Source organism: Larus michahellis, unplaced genomic scaffold (genome assembly GCF_964199755.1).
Source record: "Larus michahellis unplaced genomic scaffold, bLarMic1.1 SCAFFOLD_26, whole genome shotgun sequence".
Taxonomy (NCBI): Eukaryota; Metazoa; Chordata; class Aves; order Charadriiformes; family Laridae; genus Larus; species Larus michahellis.
This window is the reverse complement of record NW_027436225.1, coordinates 3708205-3715741: the sequence shown is the minus strand read 5'-3', so window position 1 is coordinate 3715741 and position 7537 is coordinate 3708205.

Genomic DNA, 7537 nt, shown 5'->3' with positions numbered 1-7537 from the left:
TCGTTGGAAAGCTCTTTGGCAGTCGTTCGCGTGGCCCCACAGCCCGTGAGGCTGCGGGCTTTCCGGCGGCCGTCAGCCGCGGCGCCACCGGCGCCCACGTTGCGCTGCCGCGCCAGCCTGCGAAGCATTTTCCGGTAGGGCCGTGTCTGTGGCGACAGCTCCCACGCCCGAGGAGCCAGGAGGGAAAGCCGTGCCTCGTTGGAAAGCTCTTTGGCCGCCGCTCGCGTGGCCCCACAGCCCGTGGGGCTGCGGGCTTTCCGGCGGCCGTCAGCCTCGGCGCCATCGGCGCCCACGTCGGACCGCCGCGCCAGCCTGCGAAGCATTTTCCGGTAGGGCCGCGGCTCTGGCGACAGCTCCCACGCCTGAAGAGCCAGGAGGGAAAGCCGTGCCTCGTTGGAAAGCTCTTTGGCAGCCGCTCGCGTGGCCCCTAGCCCTTGGGGCTGCCGGCTTTGCGGCGGCCGTCAGCCTGGGCGCCACCGGCACCCACGTTGCGCCACCGCGCCAGCCTGCGAAGCATTTTCCGGTAGGGCCACGGCTCTGGCGACAGCTCCCACGCCCGAAGAGCCAGGAGGGAAATCCGTGCCTCGTTGGAAAGCTCTTTGACAGCCGCTCGCATGGCCCCACAGCCCGTGGGGCTGCGGGCTTTGCGGCAGCCGTCAGCCTCGGCGCCAGTGGCACCCACGTGGGGCCGCCGCGCCAGCCTGCGAAGCATTTTCCGGTAGGGCCGCAGCTCTGGCGACTGCTACCACGCCCGAAGAGCCAGGAGGGAAAGCCGTGCCTCGTTGGAAAGCTCTTTGGCAGCCGCTCGCGTGGCCCCACAGCCTGTGGGGCTGCGGGTGTTGAGGCGGCCGTCAGACTCGGCGCCACCGGCGCCCACGTGGCGCCGCAGCGCCAGCCTGCGAAGCATTTTCCGGTAGGGCCGCGGCTCTGGCCACAGCTCCCACGCCCGAAGAGCCAGGAGGGAAAGCCGTGCCTCGTTGGAAAGCTCTTTGGCAGCCGCTCGCGTGGCCCCACAGCCCATGGGGCTGTGGGCTTTGTGGCGGACGTCAGCCTGGGCGCCACCGGCGCCGACGTGGTGCCACAGCGCCAGCCTGCGAAGCATTTTCCGGTAGGGCCGCGTCTCTGGCGACAGCTCCCACGCCCGAAGAGCCAGGAGGGAAAGCCGTGCCTCGTTGGAAAGCTCTTTGGCAGCCGCTCACGTGGCCCCACAGCCCGTGGGGCTGCGGGCTTTGCGGCGGCCGTCAGCCTCGGCGCCACCGGCGCGCACGTCGGGCCGCCACGACAGCCTGCGAAGCATTTTCCGGTAGGGCCGCGGCTCTGGCGACAGCTCCCACGCCCGAAGAGCCAGGAGGGAAAGCCGTGCCTTGTTGGAAAGCTCTTTGGCAGCCGCTCGCATGGCCCCAGAGCCCGTGGGGCTGCGGAATTTGCGGCGGCCGTCAGCCTCAGCGCCACCAGCGCCCACGTTGCGCCGCCGCGCCAGCCTGCGAAGCATTTTCCAGTAGGGCCGCAGCTCTGGCGACAGCTCCCACGCCCGAAGAGCCAGGAGGGAAAGCCGTGCCTCGTTGGAAAGCTCTTTGGCAGCCGCTCGCATGTCCCCACAGCCCGTGGGGCTGCAGGCTTAGCGGCGGCCGTCAGCCTGGGCGACACCGGCGCCCACGTGGCGCCGCCACTCCAGCCTGCGAAGCACTTTCCGGTAGGGCCGCGTCTCTGGCGACAGCTCCCACGCCCAAAGAGCCAGGAGGGAAAGCCGTGCCTCGTTGGAAAGCTCTTTGGCAGCCGCTCGCGTGGCCCCACAGCCCGTGGGGCTGCGGGCTTTGCGGCGGCCGTCAGCCGCGGCGCCACCGGCGCCCACGTTGCGCCACCGCGCCAGCCTGCGAACCATTTTCCGGTAGGGCCGTGTCTGTGGCGACAGCTCCCACGCCCGAGGAGCCAGGAGGGAAAGCCGTGCCTCGTTGGAAAGCTCTTTGGCCGCCGCTCGCGTGGCCCCAAAGCCCATGGGGCTGCGGGCTTTGCGGCGGCCGTCAGCCTCAGCGCCATCGGCGCCCACGTTGCGCCGCCGCGCCAGCCTGCGAAACATTTTCCGGTAGGGCCGCGGCTCTGGCGACAGCTCCCACGCCTGAAGAGCCAGGAGGGAAAGCCGTGCCTCGTTGGAAAGCTCTTTGGCAGCCGCTCGCATGGCCCCACAGCCCGTGGGGCTGCGGGCTTTGCGGCGGCCGTCAGCCTCAGCGCCAGTGGCACCCACGTGGGGCCGCCGCGCCAGCCTGCGAAGCATTTTCCGGTAGGGCCGCAGCTCTGGCGACTGCTACCACGCCCGAAGAGCCAGGAGGGAAAGCCGTGCCTCGTTGGAAAGCTCTTTGGCAGCCGCTCGCGTGGCCCCACAGCCTGTGGGGCTGCGGGTGTTGAGGCGGCCGTCAGACTCGGCGCCACCGGCGCCCACGTGGCGCCGCAGCGCCAGCCTGCGAAGCATTTTCCGGTAGGGCCGCGGCTCTGGCGACAGCTCCCACGCCCGAAGAGCCAGGAGGGAAAGCCGTGCCTCGTTGGAAAGCTCTTTGGCAGCCGCTCGCGTGGCCCCACAGCCCATGGGGCTGTGGGCTTTGTGGCGGACGTCAGCCTGGGCGCCACCGGCGCCGACGTGGTGCCACCGCGCCAGCCTGCGAAGCATTTTCCGGTAGGGCCGCGTCTCTGGCGAAAGCTCCCACTCCCGAAGAGCCAGGAGGGAAAGCCGTGCCTCGTTGGAAAGCTCTTTGGCAGCCGCTCACGTGGCCCCACAGCCCGTGGGGCTGCGGACTTTCCGGCGGCCGTCAGCCTCGGCGCCACTGGCACCCACGTGGGGCCGCTGCGCCAGCCTGCGAAGCATTTTCCGGTAGGGCCGCAGCTCTGGCGACTGCTCCCACGCACGAAGAGCCAGGAGGGAAAGCCGTGCCTCGTTGGAAAGCTCTTTGGCAGCCGCTCGCGTGGCCCCACAGCCCGTGGGGCTGCGGGCTTTCCGGCGGCCGTCAGCCTCGGTGACACCGGCGCCCACCTGGCACCGCCGCGCCAGCCCCCAAAGCATTTTCCGGTAGGGCCGCGTCTCTGGCCACAGGTCCCACACGCAAAGAGCCAGGAGGGAAAGCCGTGCCTCGTTGGAAAGCTCTTTGGCAGCCGCTCGCGTGGCCCCACAGCACGTGGGGCTGCGGGCTTTCCGGCAGCCGTCAGCCTCGGCGCCACCTGCGCCTACGTAGCGCTGCCGCACCAGCCTGAGAAGCATTTTCCGGTAGGGCCGCGGCTCTGGCCACAGCTCCCACGCCCGAAGAGCCAGGAGGGAAAGCCGTGCCTCATTGGAAAGCTCTTTGGCAGCCGCTCGCGTGGCCCCACAGCCCGTGGGGCTGCGGGCTTTGCGGCGGCCGTCAGCCTGGGCGACACCGGCGCCCACGTGGCGCCGCCGCGCCAGCCTGCGAAGCATTTTCCGGTAGGGCCACGGCTCTTGCGACAGCTCCCACGCCCGAAGAGCCAGGAGGGAAAGCCGTGCCTTGTTGGAAAGCTCTTTGGCAGCCGCTTGCGTGGCCCCACAGCCCGTGGGGCTGCGGGCTTTCCGGCAGCTGGCAACCTCGGCGCCACCTGCGCCTACGTGGCGCGATCGCGCCAGCCTGCAAAGCATTTTCCGGTAGGGCCGCGGCTCTGGCGACAGCTCCCACGCCCGAAGAGCCAGGAGGGAAAGCCGTGCCTCGTTGGAAAGCTCTTTGGCATCCGCTCGCATGGCCCCACAGCCCGTGGGGCTGCGTGCTTTGCGGCGGCCGTCAGCCTCGGCGCCACCGGCGCCCACGTGGCGCCGCCGCGCCAGCCTGCGAAGCATTTTCCGGTAGGGCCGCGTCTCTGGCGACAGCTCCCACGCCCGAAGAGCCAGGAGGGAAAGCCGTGCCTCGTTGGAAAGCTCTTTGGCAGTCGTTCGCGTGGCCCCACAGCCTGTGAGGCTGCGGGCTTTCCGGCGGCCGTCAGCCGCGGCGCGACCGGCGCCCACGTTGCGCCGCCGCGCCAGCCTGCGAACCATTTTCCGGTAGCGCCGTGTCTGTGGCGACAGCTCCCACGCCCGAGGAGCCAGGAGGGAAAGCCGTGCCTCGTTGGAAAGCTCTTTGGCAGCCGCTCGCTTGGCCCCACAGCCCGTGGGGCTGCGGGCTTTCCGGCGGCCGTCAGCCTCGGCGCCACTGGCACCCACGTGGGGCCGCTGCGCCAGCCTGCGAAGCATTTTCCGGTTGGGCCGCGGCTCTGGCGACTGCTCCCACGCTCGAAGAGCCAGGAGGGAAAGCCGTGCCTCGTTGGAAAGCTCTTTGGCAGCTGCTCGCATGGCCCCAAAGCCCGTGGGGCTGCGGGCTTTGCGGCGGCCGTCAGCCTGGGCGACACCGGCGCCCACGTGGCGCCACCGCGCCAGCCTGTGAAGCATTTTCCGATAGGGCCGCGGCTCTGGCCACAGCTCCCACGCCCGAAGAGCCAGGAGGGAAAGCTGTGCCTCGTTGGAAAGCTCTTTGGCAGCCGCTCGCGTGGCCCCACAGCCCGTGGGGCTGCGGGCTTTGCGGCGGCCGTCAGCCTCAGTGCCACCGGCACCCATGTGGCGCCGCCGCACCAGGCTGCGATGCATTTTCCGGTAGGGCCGCGGCTCTGGCCACAGCTCCCACGCCCGAAGAGCCAGGAGGGAAAGCCGTGCCTCGTTGGAAAGCTCTTTGGCAGCCGCTCGCGTGGCCCCACAGCCCGTGGGGCTGCGGGCTTTCCGGTGGCCGTCAGCCTCGGCGCCACCGGCGCCCACGTGGCGCCGCCGCGCCAGCCCCCGAAGCATTTTCCGGTAGGGCCGCGTCTCTGGCCAGAGCTCCCACACCCAAAGAGCCAGGAGGGAAAGCCGTGCCTCGTTGGAAAGCTCTTTGGCAGCCGCTCGCGTGGCCCCACAGCCCGTGGGGCTGCGGGCTTTCCGGCAGCCGTCAGCCTCGGCGCGACCTGCGCCTACGTAGCGCTGCCGCACCAGCCTGAGAAGCATTTTCCGGTAGGGCCGCGGCTCTGGCCACAGCTCCCACGCCCGAAGAGCCAGGAGGGAAAGCCGTGCCTCGGTGGAAAGCTCTTTGGCAGCCGCTCGCGTGGCCCCACAGCCCGTGGGGCTGCGGGCTTTCCGGCGGCCGTCAGCCTCGGCGCCACCTGCGCCCACCTGGCGCCGCCGCACCAGCCTGCGAAGCATTTTCCGGTAGGGCCGCGGCTCTGGCCACAGCTCCCACGCCCGAAGAGCCAGGAGGGAAAGCCGTGCCTCGTTGGAAAGCTCTTTGGCAGCCGCTCGCATGGCCCCACAGCCCGTGGGGCTGCGGGCTTTCCGGCGGCCGTCAGCCTCGGCGCCACCTGCGCCTACGTAGCGCTGCCGCACCAGCCTGCGAAGCATTTTCCGGTAGGGCCGCGGCTCTGGCCACAGCTCCCACGCCCGAAGAGCCAGGAGGGAAAGCCGTGCCTCGTTGGAAAGCTCTTTGGCAGCCGCTCGCGTGGCCCCACAGCCCGTGGGGCTGCGGGCTTTCCGGCGTCCGTCAGCCTCGGTGACACCGGCGCCCACCTGGCACCGCCGCGCCAGCCCCCAAAGCATTTTCCGGTAGGGCCGCGTCTCTGGCCACAGGTCCCACACGCAAAGAGCCAGGAGGGAAAGCCGTGCCTCGTTGGAAAGCTCTTTGGCAGCCGCTCGCGTGGCCCCACAGCCCATGGGGCTGCGGGCTTTCCGGCAGCCGTCAGCCTCGGCGCCACCTGCGCCTACGTAGCGCTGCCGCACCAGGCTGCGAAGCATTTTCCGGTAGGGCCGCGGCTCTGGCCACAGCTCCCACGCCCGAAGAGCCAGGAGGGAAAGCCGTGCCTCGGTGGAAAGCTCTTTGGCAGCCGCTCGCGTGGCCCCACAGCCCATGGGGCTGCGGGCTTTCCGGCGGCCGTCAGCCTCGGCGCCACCTGCGCCTACGTGGCGCCGCCGCGCCAGCCTGTGAAGCATTTTCCGGTAGGGCCGCGGCTCTGGCGACAGCTCCCACGCCCGAAGAGCCAGGAGGGAAAGCCGTGCCTCGTTGGAAAGCTCTTTGGCAGCCGCTCGCATGGCCCCACAGCCCGTGGGGCTGCGGGCTTTCCGGCGGCCGTCAGCCTGGGCGACACCGGCGCCCACGTGGCGCCGCCGCGCCAGCCTGCGAAGCATTTTCTGGTAGGGCCGCGGCTCTGGCGACAGCTCCCACGCCCGAAGAGCCAGGAGGGAAAGCCGTGCCTTGTTGGAAAGCTCTTTGGCAGCCGCTTGCGTGGCCCCACAGCCCGTGGGGCTGCGGGCTTTGCGGCGGCCGTCAGCCTCGGCGCCACCGGCGCCCACGTTGCGCCGCCGCGCCAGCCTGCGAAGCATTTTCCGGTAGGGCCGCGGCTCTGGCCACAGCTCCCACGCCCGAAGAGCCAGGAGGGAAAGCCGTGCCTCGTTGGAAAGCTCTTTGGCAGCCGCTCGCGTGGCCCCACAGCCCGTGGGGCTGCGGACTTTGCGGCGGCCGTCAGACTCGGCGCCACCGGCTCCCACGTTGCGCCGCCGCGCCAGCCTGCGAAGCATTTTCCGGTAGGGCCGCGGCTCTGGCGACAGCTCCCACGGCCGAAGAGCCAGGAGGGAAAGCCGTGCCTCGTTGGAAAGCTCTTTGGCAGCCGCTCGCATGGCCCCACAGCCCGTGGGGCTGCGGGCTTTGCGGCGGCCGTCAGCCTCGGCGCCACCGGCGCCCACGTGGCGCCTCCGCGCCAGCCTGCGAAGCATTTTCCGGTAGGGCCGCGGCTCTGGCGACAGCTCCCACGCCCGAAGAGCCAGGAGGGAAAGCCGTGCCTCCTTGGAAAGCTCTTTGGCAGCCGTTCGCGTGGCCCCACAGCCCATGGGGCTGCGGGCTTTGTGGCGGACGTCAGCTTGGGCGCCACCGGTGCCGACGTGGTGCCACCGCGCCAGCCTGCGAACCATTTTCCGGTAGGGCCGTGTCTGTGGCGACAGCTCCCACGCCCGAGGAGCCAGGAGGGAAAGCCGTGCCTCGTTGGAAAGCTCTTTGGCAGCCGCTCACGTGGCCCCACAGCCCGTGGGGCTGCGGGCTTTCTGGCGGCCGTCAGCCTCGGCGCCATCGGCGACCACGTCGGGCCGCCGCGCCAGCCTGCGAAGCATTTTCCGGTAGGGCCGCGGGTCTGGCGACAGCTCCCACGCCCGAAGAGCCAGGAGGGAAAGCCGTGCCTCGTTGGAAAGCTCTTTGGCATCCGCTCGCGTGGCCCCACAGCCCGTGGGGCTGTGGGCTTTGCGGCGGCCGTCAGCCTCGGCGCCACCGGCGCCCACGTTGCGCCGCCGCTCCAGCCTGCGAAGCATTTTCCGGTAGGGCCGCGGCTCTGGCCAAAGCTCCCACACCCGAAGAGCCAGGAGGGAAAGCCGTGCCTCGTTGGAAAGCTCTTTGGCAGCCGCTCGCGTGGCCCCACAGCCCGTGGGGCTGCGGGCTTTCCGGCAGCCGTCAGCCTGGGCGACACCGGCGCCCACGTTGCGCCGCCGCGCCAGCCTGCAAAGCAT